Raw genomic sequence first — 15,615 nt, forward strand, 5'->3', positions numbered from 1 at the left:
ATCAAGATTAAGTTACTGGGCAAAAAAAAAAACCAGGGGGACATGGCCTCCCCTGGCCCCTTAAAGGATCCGCCCCTGGTACAACTTATCTCGTTCCTTTGGTTCAGGAGTAGAATTAAGCAAGCTAAGATTGTTAAATGAGAGACTTGGATCGGTGATTTGGTTCAGGAGTAGAATTAAGCAAGCTACGATTGTCAAATAGGAGACTTGGATCGGTCAACCCAATCTGAAATTATATGGCATCAACCTTTATATAGCGTATATGTTTCCAAGAATTAAAAAATATAGATGTTTTGGCAGGGTGGAAAGAAATAAAGGCCTCAATTTCTAATTCTAGCCCTCATTGTATGTGGAAATAAAAAAATATGTTTATTGTTCGGCAGAAAACTATAAGTCAAATGAAAAATATAACTCAAAACATTGTCTTGTTGTGCTTGAAACACCTATCTAAGAACATCAATGGATCCAAAAATTAAATGTGTTTTAATTTCAAAAGTAGTCTAAATCAATAATGACATAAGATATATTTCGTGCAGAAATTAAATTTTAATTTTCTAAAGGTAATTAATTCTCACTATAATTTGTTGAGGCTATATATCCATGCTTTTTAGCGAACTGTTTCAACATTTATGATATAGTCTTAAACAACGCATAAGTGGATTAAGTAAGAAATATTTATATCTTATGTAGCTACTTCTTGCACATAAATATCGATATACAAACTACAAAGTACACACATAGGTTTGGAGTGGGTTACAAAAATGAAACGTATTTGAACACATATTTAACATACATACATACATACATACATACATACATACATACATACATACATACATACATACATACATATATATATATATATATATATATATATATATATATATATATATATATATAGCACTCTTATGCAGCAAATAAATTTGTGAAACTTGTTTCCTTATGTTCATGCATCACCTACAATCAAGAACCGTACTCCCCAGGATTTATCTTATTCTTGTTCTTGATATGTTTTGCAGTTGATGCAATCACTTTTGCGGTCTTCTCAGCCATCATAGTTGACACATGCTTCCTGTTTGCTGGCATCACAGTGGCCTTTGATGTCTTTCCATCACTCCTGTTTGACCCATAGTTCTGTGGCTGTTGTTGGTTATCCCCCATCAGATTCTCCTATTGTTTGTTACTTTTTCTGCCTCTAGAATGATTGTAACAACGTGAATTTTCAAAACAATTTTTCATTTTTAAAACATACTTTCATTCGTACGATAAACATCAAAACATAATGTGTCCACTGTAACATAACAAAACATGTCCCAAGATCTCATATACATAAATCCACTCAGTGTGTACGAATCATGCCGGCGCCTTCCCGCGATCCTCGCTAGTACTTGAAACACATAACACAACAACTGTAAGCATAAATGCTTAGTGAGTTCCCCAAAGTACCACATACAACACATACGCCACTCGAGGCTATAATACGACCCTTCGGTCGATGTATCTCAGCGGGACCCCCCCAGTCCCGTAGCTCGTCGGACCCTCTGGTCCAGTCATAGCTCATTGGACCCATCGGTCCGGTCTGTATCGTTGGACCCTTCGGTCCGGTCTATATCGTTGGACCCTTCGGTCCGGTCTATATCGTTAGACCCTCCGGTCCGGTCTGTACAACACATAGCATACATATAACACAATGCACATAATCTCATACAACACATAGCACACAAGACCCTCCGGTCTACACATAGATACCACTCTAGGTAATGTATAGTGAGAAGACTCACCTCGTATGATGTCTAGTAACTCACGTGCTCGATATCCCTGAATCTCGAAACAACGACCTAGCCCCGCCTAATCACATAAAGTAATTATTTCAAATAATTAAAGGCTCTCAAGGCTAGACTACATCCCTTTTCTACAGTCCCACAGAAGGGTAAAAGATCATTTTACCCCTCCCTGACCCAAAGTCCAAATGTTGACCAAAACCCTAAAAGTCAACAAGAGTCAACTCTCCGGGTTACGCTGCGCGTACCAAACCTGTACGTTGGGCGTACTCGGCAACCTCACAGAATCGGGGAATGCAACCCCCTACGCCGCGCGTACTGGGATTACGCCCAACGTAATTCCCAGTTTCAGACTTCTTAGCTTTTAGGGTCTTAATCAGTTAAGACTCACGTCCAACTTCTAGATCTGACCTTTTTTAAACCTCTTAATCCATAAAGTTGGTGACTTTAAGCCTTTGCATGGCTGGACAAGTCACTAACACCCATAACATTCCATTTCCCAACTCTAGAAAGCTCATAACTCAAGCATGACTTCATAACAACGACCAAGATGGAAACTTTATGGATCTATAACTCATATATCACTGAAAAGGGACAGATCTAGGTCTATGGAGTCCTTTATGCTCATAAAGTCTCCACCTTTGGGACTTTAACCCTAGAAATGGTCCATGAAGCACAAATCAAAATAACAAGGAAAGCTTTGAGCTTTATACCTCCAAGTGAAGCTCTTCCCTCTGTAGAACTCAGATCCAAGGCTTGCACTCCAACTTCTAGCCTTCACAAGAATCTCCTCTTCTTCCTTACTAACACACAAAGGCACTTTTAGTTCCAAAAACACTCACACAAGCTTAGAACGAAGGTTGGCTCTCTTTTAGGGTTTCACTCACTCAAATGGTGACTGAGGATAAGGCCATAACCTTCTTTATATAGGGCTCAAGTCTAAATTAGGGTTTTGCATCTGGGCCGGTTACGCCCAGCGTAACCTTGGTACGCCCAGCGTACCTCTAAGGGTCCGCGTCCATTTCAAGCGGATGAGTACGCGCAACGTACTCTTGAGTACGCCCAACGTACTCATTTGCTACAACTATTCACTCAAGGGCTAACTTTGACAATTTGACAAAAGAGAAGGGTTAAATAGCTGTACCTCTATTTCGGGATGTTACAATTCTCCCCCACTAGAACCAGACTTCGCCCTCGAAGTCTGATGCTGTAAACATCTCCGGATGCTGCTCCCGCATCTCTGACTCTGTCTCCCAAGTCAGCTCAGACCCCCTCCGATGTTGCCACTGAACCTGAACCAGGGGCACCTCCTTGTTCCTCAGAACCTTGATCTTTCGATCCACAATCGCGATTGGCCTCTCAGCATAATTCAGGCTCGCATCCACCTGAATATCCTCCAGAGGTACCACCGCCGATTCGTCGGCTATACACTTCCTCAACTGAGACACGTGGAAGGTATCATGAATCTGACTCAACTCCGCAGGTAGCTCTAACCGATATGCTACCTTGCCCACCCTCGCGGTCACCCTGAACAGACCGATGTACTGGGGCCCCAACTTGCCCCTCTTCCTGAACCGGATCACTCCTTTCCAAGGAGATACCTTCAGGGGTACGAAATCTCCCACCTGGAACTCAAGCTCGGATCGTCGTCTATCCGCATAACTCTTCTGACGACTCTGAGCCGTCAGTAACCTCTGTCTAACCTGCTGGATCTGCTCTGTCGTCTGCAGCACTATCTCTGTACTACCCATCACATGCTGTCCTACCTCTCCCCAGCAGATGGGAGTCCGACACCTCCTTCCGTACAACAACTCGAAAGGAGGCATACCAATGCTGGAATGGTGGCTGTTGTTGTAGGAAAATTCAGCCAACGGCAAGTATGTGTCCCAACTTCCTCCGAAGTCCAACACACATGCTCGAAGCATGTCCTCGAGCGTCTGAATCGTCCGCTCACTCTGTCCGTCAGTCTGGGGGTGGTAAGCGGTACTGAAATGCAACCTCGTGCCCAACTCCTCGTGAAACTTCTTCCAGAACCTGGAAGTGAAACTTACATCTCGATCTGACACAATCGAGATCGGCACCCCATGTCGTGATACCACCTCCCTCACATACAACTCTGCCAGCCTCTCCGCAGAAGAGCTCTCACTGATAGCAAGAAAATGCGCGCTCTTCGTCAGCCGGTCGACGATCACCCAAATTGCATCGACACCCCTCGCGGTCCTCGGCAATTTGGTGATGAAATCCATGGAAATCTGTTCCCACTTCCACTGGGGAACCTCAAGCGGCTGCAACTTGCCATGCGGACGCTGGTGCTCGGCCTTAACCTGGCGACATGTCAAGCACCTCTCGACAAACCACGCGACATCCCTCTTCATACAGGGCCACCAATAACCTTTCTTCAGGTCCAAATACATCTTCGTGGCCCTGGGGTGGATCGAGAACCTCGATCTATGCGCCTCCTCCATCAGAATGGTACGTGCCCCTCCTGCATGTGGCACCCAAATCCGACCCTGAAAGGTCATCAGCCTTCGACTATCGATAACGAACTCGGACACCTGTCCGATCACCCGCTCCCTCTTGCGGTTCTCCGGTATCACGGCCTCTGCCTGGGCCTCCCGGATGGTGTCCAACACCGAGGTCATCACTGTCAATCTCATGCAAGTGCCTCGAATCGGGGCACTTTCCACCCTACGGCTCAGCGCATCAGCTACAACATTAGCTTTGCCCGGGTGGTACAGGATCTCACAATCGTAATCCTTCACCACGTCCAACCATCTCCTCTGACGCATATTCAGATTGGGCTGATCCATCAAATACTTCAAGCTCTTGTGGTCCGTGTATATGGTACACCGAACCCCATACAAATAGTGACGCCAGATCTTGAGGGCGAACATCACTGCCCCCAACTCCAGATCGTGGGTGGGATATCTCGTCTCATGAGGCTTCAGCTGCCTCGATGCATATGCTATCACATGCCCCCTCTGCATAAGTACTGCACCTAACCCCGATATCGATGCCTCACAATATACCACAAAATCCTCCATGCCTTCCGGGAGGGCTAACACAGGGGCTTCGCATAACTTCTGGCGAAGCGTCTCAAACGAGGTCTGCTGCTCCGGACCCTATGAAAAAGCAACACCCTTCCGGGTCAACCTGGTGAGAGGCACGACAATCTTGGAGAAATCTCTAATAAATCTCCGATAGTAGCCGGCCAATCCCAGAAAACTCCTGATCTCGGTGGGAGATCTCGACATCTCCCAACTCATAACCGCCTCAATCTTGGCCGGATCGACCAAAATCCCATCCTGGTTGACGAGATGCCCCAAGAACCGGACCTCCCGTAACCAAAACTCGCACTTGGAGAACTTGGCATAAAGCCTCTCCATCCTCAATACCCCGAGAATCTCTCTCAGATGCTCCTCGTGCTGCTCTCTAGATCTCGAATACACCAGTATATCTTCGATGAACATGATCACCGAACGATCCAACATCGGTCTACACACCCTGTTCATGAGATCCATGAACGCTGCTGGTGCATTGGTGAGCCCGAAAGGCATCACCACGAACTCGTAATGCCTATAATGAGTCCTGAACGCCGTCTTCTGGATATCCTCATCACGCACTCTCATCTGATGATATCCAGACCTCAGATCAATCTTGGAGAACCAAGACGCTCCCTGCAACTGATCGAACAAATCGTCGATCCTCGATAATGGGTAACAGTTCTTGACCGTCAACTTGTTCTACTCCCGGTAATCAATACACATCCGGTGTGAACCATCCTTTTTCTTGACAAAAAGAATCGGCGCTCCCCATGGAGAGCTACTCGGTCGAATAAACCCCTTCCCCAGCAGCTCCTGAAGCTGCGAGGATAACTCCTGCATCTCTGGCGGCGCAAGGCGATAAGGCGCCTTGGCGATAAGGCGCCTTGGCGATAGGCGCTGCCCCCTGAACCAAATCGATGTAGAACTCTACCTGCCTCTCGGGAGGCACACCCGGCAACTCCTCGGGAAAAACATCCGGGAAAGCGCGCACTATCGGAACGTCATCCACCGAACTTGGCCCCTCAGCGACCCCTCGTGTGTCCATCACATAGGCTACAACCCGCTGCAGCCCTGCTGTAAACTCTGTCTCGCTCTGGCAGCCGAACAAAACGCTGACCCAGAACGAGTACCCTCGCCGTACACCGTAAGTACTCCCCCGCTAGGGTCTTGTATCGTCACCAACTGTCGCTCGCAGTCTATAACAGCCCCGAAAGGGCTCAACCAATCCATACCCACTATAACACACACGCCCCCCATCGCAATCGGGACCAGATCAATCGGAAACTCAACCCCGAAGATCTCGAGTACACATCCTCGTATCACATCTGTAGCATACACCGCTCGCTCGTCAGCTATGGAAACTCGCAGAGGTCGACTCAATGCCTCTCGTCTGCTATTGATGTGCCGACTAAATGCTAACGACACAAATGACCGACTCGCACCCGAGTCAAATAATACCAAAGCAGGTACAGAACTCACAAGAAAAGTACCTACGCATAACATCATATAAGCACAATATCTCAAACTCAGCATAAATAAATGAAAGAATACATACCAGCCACGACATCGGGCGCTGCACGGACCTCCTCCGCTGTCAACTGGAAGGCTCTTCCGCGAGCCTTCGGTGTCTCGGCCTTCGCTGGCCGGGTCTCAGTAGCTCGATCAGCTGGTGCAGATCCCTGCACTGATCCCTGCAGTAGCTGTGGGCACTCGGCCTTCCGATGGCCGGTCTGGTTGCAATGAAAGCAAACCGTGAACCCCTTGGGGCAATCCCTCGCATAGTGCCCCTCCTTCCCGCATTTGTAACATACCCCAGCTCTGTATACTCCCTCGTGGCTCTTGCCGCACTTCCCGCAAGTGTGGCCCTTCGGACCCCCAGTCCTTGAATCAGCGGGCTTTGCCCGCTTGGCTGCCGGCTGCGCCTGTGCCGGTCGCCTGTCCCTCCTCTGAGACTCGGCCTCCTCCCTGACCTGAGTCTCCAGCTCGATCTCTCTCTTCCGGGCATTTGCCTGGAGCTCGGCAAATGTCCGGTACGACGAGTTCGCCATAAACTCACGGATATCCCTCCTCAGAATGCTCAAGTACCGGCTCATATGTGCCTGCTCAGTCGACACGTGCTCAGGGCAAAACAACGCCCTCTCATGAAACATCCTCGTAATCACCATCACAGACTCAGTTCCCTGCTTGAGGGACAAGAACTCCTGGGCTAGACGTTCCCTCTCCACAGGGGGAACGTACTCGTCTCTGAACATAGTGGTGAACCTCTCCCAGGTCACCGCTGAAATCTCTGCAAGAGTGAAGCTCGCCGTCACGAACTTCCACCAATCCTTCGCTCCCAAGCGAAGCTGGATTAACGCGAACCGTACCCTCAGATGCTCTGGACATGAACACATGTAGAAGCATCCCTTAATATCAGCAATCCATCTCATCGCAGCGATCGGATCCTGCGTCCCATCAAACTCTGGCGGCTTCGTGTTGCTGAACTCCCGAAGCAACAACGAGTCACCTCCCTGAGGTCTGGCAGCAGCCACAGCTGCAGTAGCAGCAGCCTCAGTCACCGTGGCGTACCGCTCATCGAACGTCTCAATCAGTGTGGTCTTGATAGACCCAAACATCTCTGGAATCTCGGCCCTGATCGCCGCCGCCAGCTCATCGTGGATCATCTGACGAAGCTCCTCGTCACTCACGCCACTCGGCTCAGGTCTGTGGCGTGTCCCAACCATGATGTCTCTGAAACACATAACATAATAATATCAGAGACTCGCTCGAGTATACTCGCACTCGATAACTCAACCCTACTTGTTCCTTAGTACCCAATGGATTCTTACTTAGGGTGCGCACTGCTCCGGTGTGTTCAGTAGTACGGGCCCTATACTACCGTCCACACCGCATCAGCATTCACTCTAAGTCCTCCTCCTTGGATCCCAGATCACAAGAACTCTATGTCTCACTGGCATAGGCTACCCTTCGGTAGACCCCTCATCAGCTCCTCACTGCTACCTACTCGCTCTCAAGCATCACATAGCAGCAAAATCCTTCCTAGGCTAAGGCATCACAAAATCAGGCCACTCTAGTCCTAATATGAATACCTAACCAACTCTAGCATGCATATCATAAGATATTTCATAACACATAATGTAAGGGTATTTTGGGAAAGCACCGTTCGGGCGCTGGCTGATCGTACACACTGCTTCTTTCTGCCTTTCTCAAAATCTTTTACTCTTTTAGAAAAATTGTTTATTTTATGAAAAACTTTCTCAATTCCTCAGTTTGAGTTCAGAACCATCCGAAGATGCACCCGAATCCCTCAAACCAAGGCTCTGATACCAACTTGTAACAACGTGAATTTTCAAAACAATTTTTCATTTTTAAAACATACTTTCATTCGTACGATAAACATCAAAACATAATGTGTCCACTGTAACATAACAAAACATGTCCCAAGATCTCATAAACATAAATCCACTCAGTGTGTACGAATCATGCCGGCGCCTTCCCGCGATCCTCGCTAGTACCTGAAACACATAACACAACAACTGTAAGCATAAATGCTTAGTGAGTTCCCCAAAGTACCACATACAACACATACGCCACTCGAGGCTATAATACGACCCTTCGGTCGATGTATCTCAGCGGGACCCCCCCCAGTCCCGTAGCTCGTCGGACGCTCTGGTCCAGTCATAGCTCATTGGACCCATCGGTCCGGTCTATATCGTTGGACCCTTCGGTCCGGTCTATATCGTTGGACCCTTCGGTCCGGTCTATATCGTTGGACCCTCCGGTCCGGTCTGTACAACACATAGCATACATATAACACAATGCACATAATCTCATACAACACATAGCACACAAGACCCTCCGGTCTACACATAGATACCACTCTAGGTAATGTATAGTGAGAAGACTCACCTCGTATGATGTCTAGTAACTCACGTGCTCGATATCCCTAAATCTTGAAACAACGACCTAGCCCCGCCTAATCACATAAAGTAACTATTTCAAATAATTAACGGGTCTCAAGGCTAGACTACATCCCTTTTCTATAATCCCACAGAAGGGTAAGAGACCATTTTACCCCTCCCTGACCCAAAGTCCAAATGTTGACCAAAACCCTAAAAGTCAACAAGAGTCAACTCTCCGGGTTACGCTGCGCATACCAAACCTGTACGCTAGGCATACCCGGCAACCTCACAGAATCGGGGAATGCAACCCCCTACGCCGCGCGTACTGGGATTACGCCCAACGTAATTCCCAGTTTCAGACTTCTTAGCTTTTAGGGTCTTAATCAGTTAAGACTCACGTCCAACTTCTAGATCTGACCTTTTTTAAACCTCTTAATCCATAAAGTTGGTGACTTTAAGCCTTTGCATGGCTGGACAAGTCACTAACACCCATAACATTCCATTTCCCAACTCTAGAAAGCTCATAACTCAAGCATGACTTCATAACAACGACCAAGATGGAAACTTTATGGATCTATAACTCATATATCACTGAAAAGGGACAGATCTAGGTCTATGGAGTCCTTTATGCTCATAAAGTCTCCACCTTTGGGACTTTAACCCTAGAAATGGTCCATGAAGCACAAATCAAAATAACAAGGAAAGCTTTGAGCTTTATACCTCCAAGTGAAGCTCTTCCCTCTGTAGAACTCAGATCCAAGGCTTGCACTCCAACTTCTATTCTTCACAAGAATCTCCTCTTCTTCCTTACTAACACACAAAGGCACTTTTAGTTCCAAAAACACTCACACAAGCTTAGAACGAAGGCTGGCTCTCTTTTAGGGTTTCACTCACTCAAATGGTGGCTGAGGATAAGGCCATAACCTTCTTTATATAGGGCTCAATTCTAAATTAGGGTTTTGCATCTGGGCCGGTTACGCCCAGCGTAACCTTGGTACGCCCAGCGTACCTCTAAGGGTCCGCGTCCATTTCAAGCGGATGAGTACGCGCAACGTACTCTTGAGTACGCCCAGCGTACTCATTTGCTACAACTATTCACTCAAGGGCTAACTTTGACAATTTGACAAAAGAGAAGGGTTAAATAGCTGTACCTCTATTTCGGGATGTTACAGTGATATTCTTTTAATGATTCAAATTATGTTTGTGATGAAGGAATAAGAACAATCAGGTCTATGTCATTATATAATGTTGCAAGAGCTTCCCAAAACCCTCATTTCTGTGTGTGTGCCTGCATGGCAATGTGTAGGAACTTAATTAGGAATATACATGAAATTTATTTGTTGAGTGAGGGTGTGACTTGGTGTGTGCAAGTGTGTGATACATCATAATAATAGTATTTTCTTTGAAGATAAACAAGAGTTTTCAGCAGATTACCAAGCTTATTTATATTATTATTATTATTATTATTATTATTATTATTATTATTATTATTGAAATTTCCGTAAATCTTCTTCATTATTTTCCAATACTTTTTTCAAACGAATTTATAAAACGAAAGCTCTAAGCAAATACTTGGCGAAACATCAACAAATACATCAGACAATGTATTAGTTACTCTCCACAATTTCATATATTTCAAATACATGTAAGGGGGCAACTAATGCAAAAAAATTAGAATTGTTTGGCAAATATATGGATTAGTAAAATGTGGAATACACATAAATAAGTGTCGACGTGGCCTCGATGTCCAACACCTACAACTACTAAACCACTCCAACCTAGACATGGAGAAAACTTGCTATAGCGGCTGTTGTGAGGGGAAAGGTAGTTCAAGTAGATGATTATACAACCAACACACCTCATAGACAACATTGGTGACAACTCAATATTCTGCTTCGACACTAGATCATGACATGTTTGGTTGTCACTTTTTTAACCATGTTATAGCGTCATGTTAGAGAAAACCACAACACATGTGGTTAGGTGGGCTATAAAAAGATGAAGAAATTTGAATTTCAAGCTCGATATTTAGAAAGCCTTAAATAATCTCAATTGCAAACTTTTGGATGACATGATGATTGAATGGGCTCTGGAGAGTTATGGAGAAATTGGATGTTAGCAATTATCTCGTCACCAAGAGTATCGGTATTGGTCAACGGGGCAGCAACAAAACAATTCAAGCTTCAAAAAGGATTCGGTAGGGAGACCCCCTTTCACAGTTTCTATTTATCTTTGATGCGGAAGGATTAAAAGTGTCATTGTATGATGCAATGGAAAAAGGGTTTTACAAAGGGATAGGTTTGCCTAATAATGGTCTAAAACTCTCGATCTTCCAGATTGCTGACGATACTTCGTTTCTCGAAGAATGTTCAATAGAAAATGCCAAAAACCTAATGAGGTTGCTTAGATGTTTCCATGTCTCCTCTGGTCTAAGCATAAACTTTTCTAAGCGCAGAATTATGGAAGTGGGGGTTAGTAGTCAGGAGGTTGGAGATTTAGCGAGAGAGTTGTCTTGTATAGATGAAAACCTTCCCTTCAATTATCTTGGGTTTCCGGTAGGCGGAAGTATGACAAGAAAAAACAATTGGCAATGTTTGGTTGATAAATTCCAAAATAAGTTGTCATCTTGGAAAGCTCGATGTCTCTCTTTCGGCGGAAAGCTAGTTATTTGCAAATCGGTTCATGGACACCTAGGTTCCTATATGTTTATAAAGCACGAAATCAAGTTATAAAAATGCTTGAAAGTATCAGATGTAACTTCTTTTGGGGTGAAAATTCGGACAAGGGAAAAGTTGTGTGGGTTGCTTGGCATAAGGTCTGAGCTTAAAAGCATCAGGAGTTTTAGAATTTGGCAGTTTGCAAGCTCTCAATTTTGCGCTTCTTTGTAAATGGTGGTGGAAATTCACACAAGATTAGGGTTCTTTTTTGCATGGTTCTGATGGTAGCTTAGGGAGGTCTCGTTCCAAACAGAAGTGGAACATGGGGAGTGTAGAGGAACATTGTATTTTCACAATCGCCTCTCTTAGAAAATTATTTGACAACAAAACATTGAATTCTAGTCAAAATGTCACGTACTAGAATAAAACGATTCCTATCAAGGTCAACATCCTTTTCTACTAGAGGGCTTGTTTGGAAAGACGTCTGACTTTAAAGAATTTAAGGAATAGATGAATCTAATTCATGTCTGTTATGTGTCCCATATGTCTCTTTAAGGAGGAATCTGAAAACCATCTCTTTCTTGAATGCTCTACATGAAAGGAAGTTTTAGCTTATCTTCATAATTGGTGGAATGAGATTCCAGCTACTTCAAGCTCCTCTACACCTACTGAACAGCTGAACAGCTGGTGATAATAGGAAGAAAAGGTAGATCAACATTGGAACATTTTTGTTGGAATTTTTTTCCTGTGATCTGGTCCTATAGAAATGACAAAGTGTTTCATGGCAAGTTTAAAAATTGCAAGTCTATCTTCTATGAGGTACAAATTCTCTCGTTCCCTTGGTTCAGAAGTAGAATTAAGCAAGCTAAGATTGATAAATGGGAGACTTGGACCGGTCAGCCCAATCTGATATGCAATTCTATTTAAGTTGTATATTTTTAGCGCATCTCTAGGGTTTAGTAAATTTCTTTCTGTTAAAAAAACCAACAAAAAAAAAACTACGATTCAAGGTACGGGCAATGTTAGGTAAAGAAGTTTTTATTTTTATTTTTATTATTTTTATTTTGTGCAATCTAGCATGGTTTCAACATACTACAAAAAGTTTTCTATTCTCAATGTTTTTTGCAATCACATACTCTCAACTTCTTTCATTAATTTCCAAACTGAAAATGGTATCCTGACAAGTTTCCACTCTTACTATTATCGATATTTCCTAAGTAGCCTTAACACACTTGATTTTGGATTAAAACCTATTTTAAACAAAACATTTTTTGTAACTAGTGTATGTTGTAAACATTATTAATATGGTCGTGCAAGTGACACTAATAGTTGTTGAACAGTTAAGGTTAAAATTCAGAAGTCTTTTAACTACGATTCAAAGTACGAGCAATGTTACGTAAAGAAACTATAGTTCCTTTTGATACCACGTCGTGACGCATCATTAGGGTCTGACTGATTTAGACATGGTCACTAGATGAAATTCCACTTGTTTAATGTTTGAAAGTATTTAATGCTAAAAAGTTGTTTAAATTAAGATTTTCTTGATCACCAAGTGGTGCAAGACCGAGTCGTTTCAATCCCTAATGAGAATTGAGATAAGCGTGGGGTGTTTATTACCCTACAAGTCTCTTAGTTCTCAGATGTTTTTAATGATGAAAAAATCAAAGAAGTACGAGCTGACTGTGACTTGTTTTTTTATGATATGATAAGCCGAATGAAAGAGAAACTTTCAAAGTAGTTTAGGAAGTTACCTTTCTCTTGTTTTGCCGCCTTAATAAGCGCCATGTAAATTTTGACGCGTATTAACCTTTATTGAACAAATAGCAAAAAAATTTAGGTTTAACAAAAACGCACTCCATTTTACTCAAAATTACAAGTTGATTTCAGTGATATTTTACAACAAGATGCCATAAAAGGATTACAACCCGCCTTCTCAAGTAACGAATTCAGAAATTATATGGCATAAACCCTTATATAGCGTATATGTTTCCAAGAATTAAAAAATATAGATGTTTTGGCAGGGTGGAAAGAAATAAAGGCCTCAATTTCTAATTCTAGCCCTCATTGTATGTGGAAATAAAAAAATATGTTTATTGTTTGGTAGAAAACTATAAGTCAAATGAAAAATATAACTCAAAACATTGTCTTGTTGTGCTTGAAACACCTATCTAAGAACATCAATGGATCCAAAAATGAAATGTGTTTTAATTTCAAAACTAGTCTAAATCAATAATGACATAAGATATATTTCCTGCAGAAATTAAATTTTAAGTTTCTAAAGGTAATTAATTCTCACTATAATTTGTTGAAGGCTATATATCCATGCTTTTTAGCGAACTGTTTCAACATTTATGATATAGTCTTAAAAAACGCATAAGTGGATTAAGTAAGAAACATAAGGCTAATTCAAAAGTACAACAAATATTTATATCTTATGTAGCTACTTCTTGCACATAAATATCGATAAACAAACTACAAAGTACACACATAGGTTTGGAGTGGGTTACAAAAATGAAACGTACTTGAACACATATTTAACATACATACATAACATACATATATATAGCACTCTTATGCAGCAAACAAATTTGTGCAACTTGTTTCATTATGTTCATGCATCACCTACAATCAAGAACCGTACTCTCCAGGATTTATCTTATTCTTGTTCTTGATATGTTTTGCAGTTGATGCAATCACTTTTGTGGTCTTCTCAGCCATCATAGTTGACACATGCTTCCTGTTTGCTGGCATCACAGTGGCCTTTGATGTCTTTCCATCACTCCTGTTTGACCCATAGTTCTGTTGCTATTGCTGCTTATCCCCCATCAGATTCTCCTATTGTTTGTTACTTTTTCTGCCTCTAGAATGATATTCTTTTAATGATTCAAATTCTGTTTGTGATGAAGGAATAAGAACAATCAGGTCTATGTCATTATATAATGTTGCAGGAGCTTCCCAAAACCCTCATTTCCGTGTGTGTTAGGATTATACATGAAATTTATTTGTTGAGTGAGGGTGTGACTTGGTGTGTGCAAGTGTGTGATACATCATAATAATAGTATTTTCTTTGAAGATAAACAAGAGTTTTCAGCAGATTACCAAGCTTATTTATATATTTATTTATTTATTATTATTATTATTATTATTATTATTATTATTATTATTATTATTATTATTAAAATTTCCATAAATCTTCTTCATTATTTTCCAATACTCTTTTTAAACGAATTTATAAAACGAAAGCTCTAAGCAAATACTTGGCGAAACATCAACAAATACATAAGACAATGTATTAGTTATTCTCCACAATTTCATATATTTAAAATACATGTAAGCGGGCAACCAATACAAATAAATTAGAATTGTTTGGCAAATATATGGATTAGTAAAATGTGGAATACACATAAATAAGTGTCGACGTGGCCTCGATATCCAACACCTACAACTACTAAACCACTCCAACCTAGACATGGAGAAAACTTGCTATAGTGGTTGTTGTGAGGGGAAAGGTAGTTCAAGTAGATGATTATACAACCAACACACCTCATAGACAACATTGGTGTCAACTCAATATTCTGCTTCGACACTAGATCATGACATGTTTGGTTGTCACTTTTTTAACCATGATATAGCGTCATGTTAGAGAAAACCACAACACATGTGGTTAGGTGGGCTAAAAAAGGATGAAGAAATTGATGAATTCAAGCTCGATATTTAGAAAGCCTTAAATAATCTCAATTGCAAACTTTTGGATGACATGATGATTGAAATGGGCTCTGGAGAGTTATGGAGAAATTGGATGTTAGCATTTATCTCGTCACCAAGAGTATCGGTATTGGTCAACGGGGCAGCAACAAAACAATTCAAGCTTCAAAAAGGATTCGGTAGGGAGACCCCCTTTCACAGTTTCTATTTAACATTGATGCGGAAGGATTAAAAGTGTCATTGTATGATGCAATGGAAAAAGGGTTTTACAAAGGGATAGGTTTGCCTAATAATGGTCTAAAACTCTCGATCTTCCAGATTGCTGACGATACTTTGTTTCTCGAAGAATGGTCAACAGAAAATGCCAAAAACCTAATGAGGTTGCTTAGATGTTTCCATGTCTCCTCTGGTCTAAGCATAAACTTTTCTAAGAGCAGAATTATGGAAGTGGGGGTTAGTAGTCAGGAGGTTGGAGGTTGGAGATTTAGCGAGAGAGTTGTCTTGTATAGATGACAACCTGCCCTTC

The sequence above is a fragment of the Lactuca virosa genome, chromosome 1, assembly GCF_052849685.1.
Source record: "Lactuca virosa cultivar CGN04683 chromosome 1, Lactuca_virosa_CGN04683_v6, whole genome shotgun sequence".
NCBI lineage: Eukaryota > Viridiplantae > Streptophyta > Magnoliopsida > Asterales > Asteraceae > Lactuca > Lactuca virosa.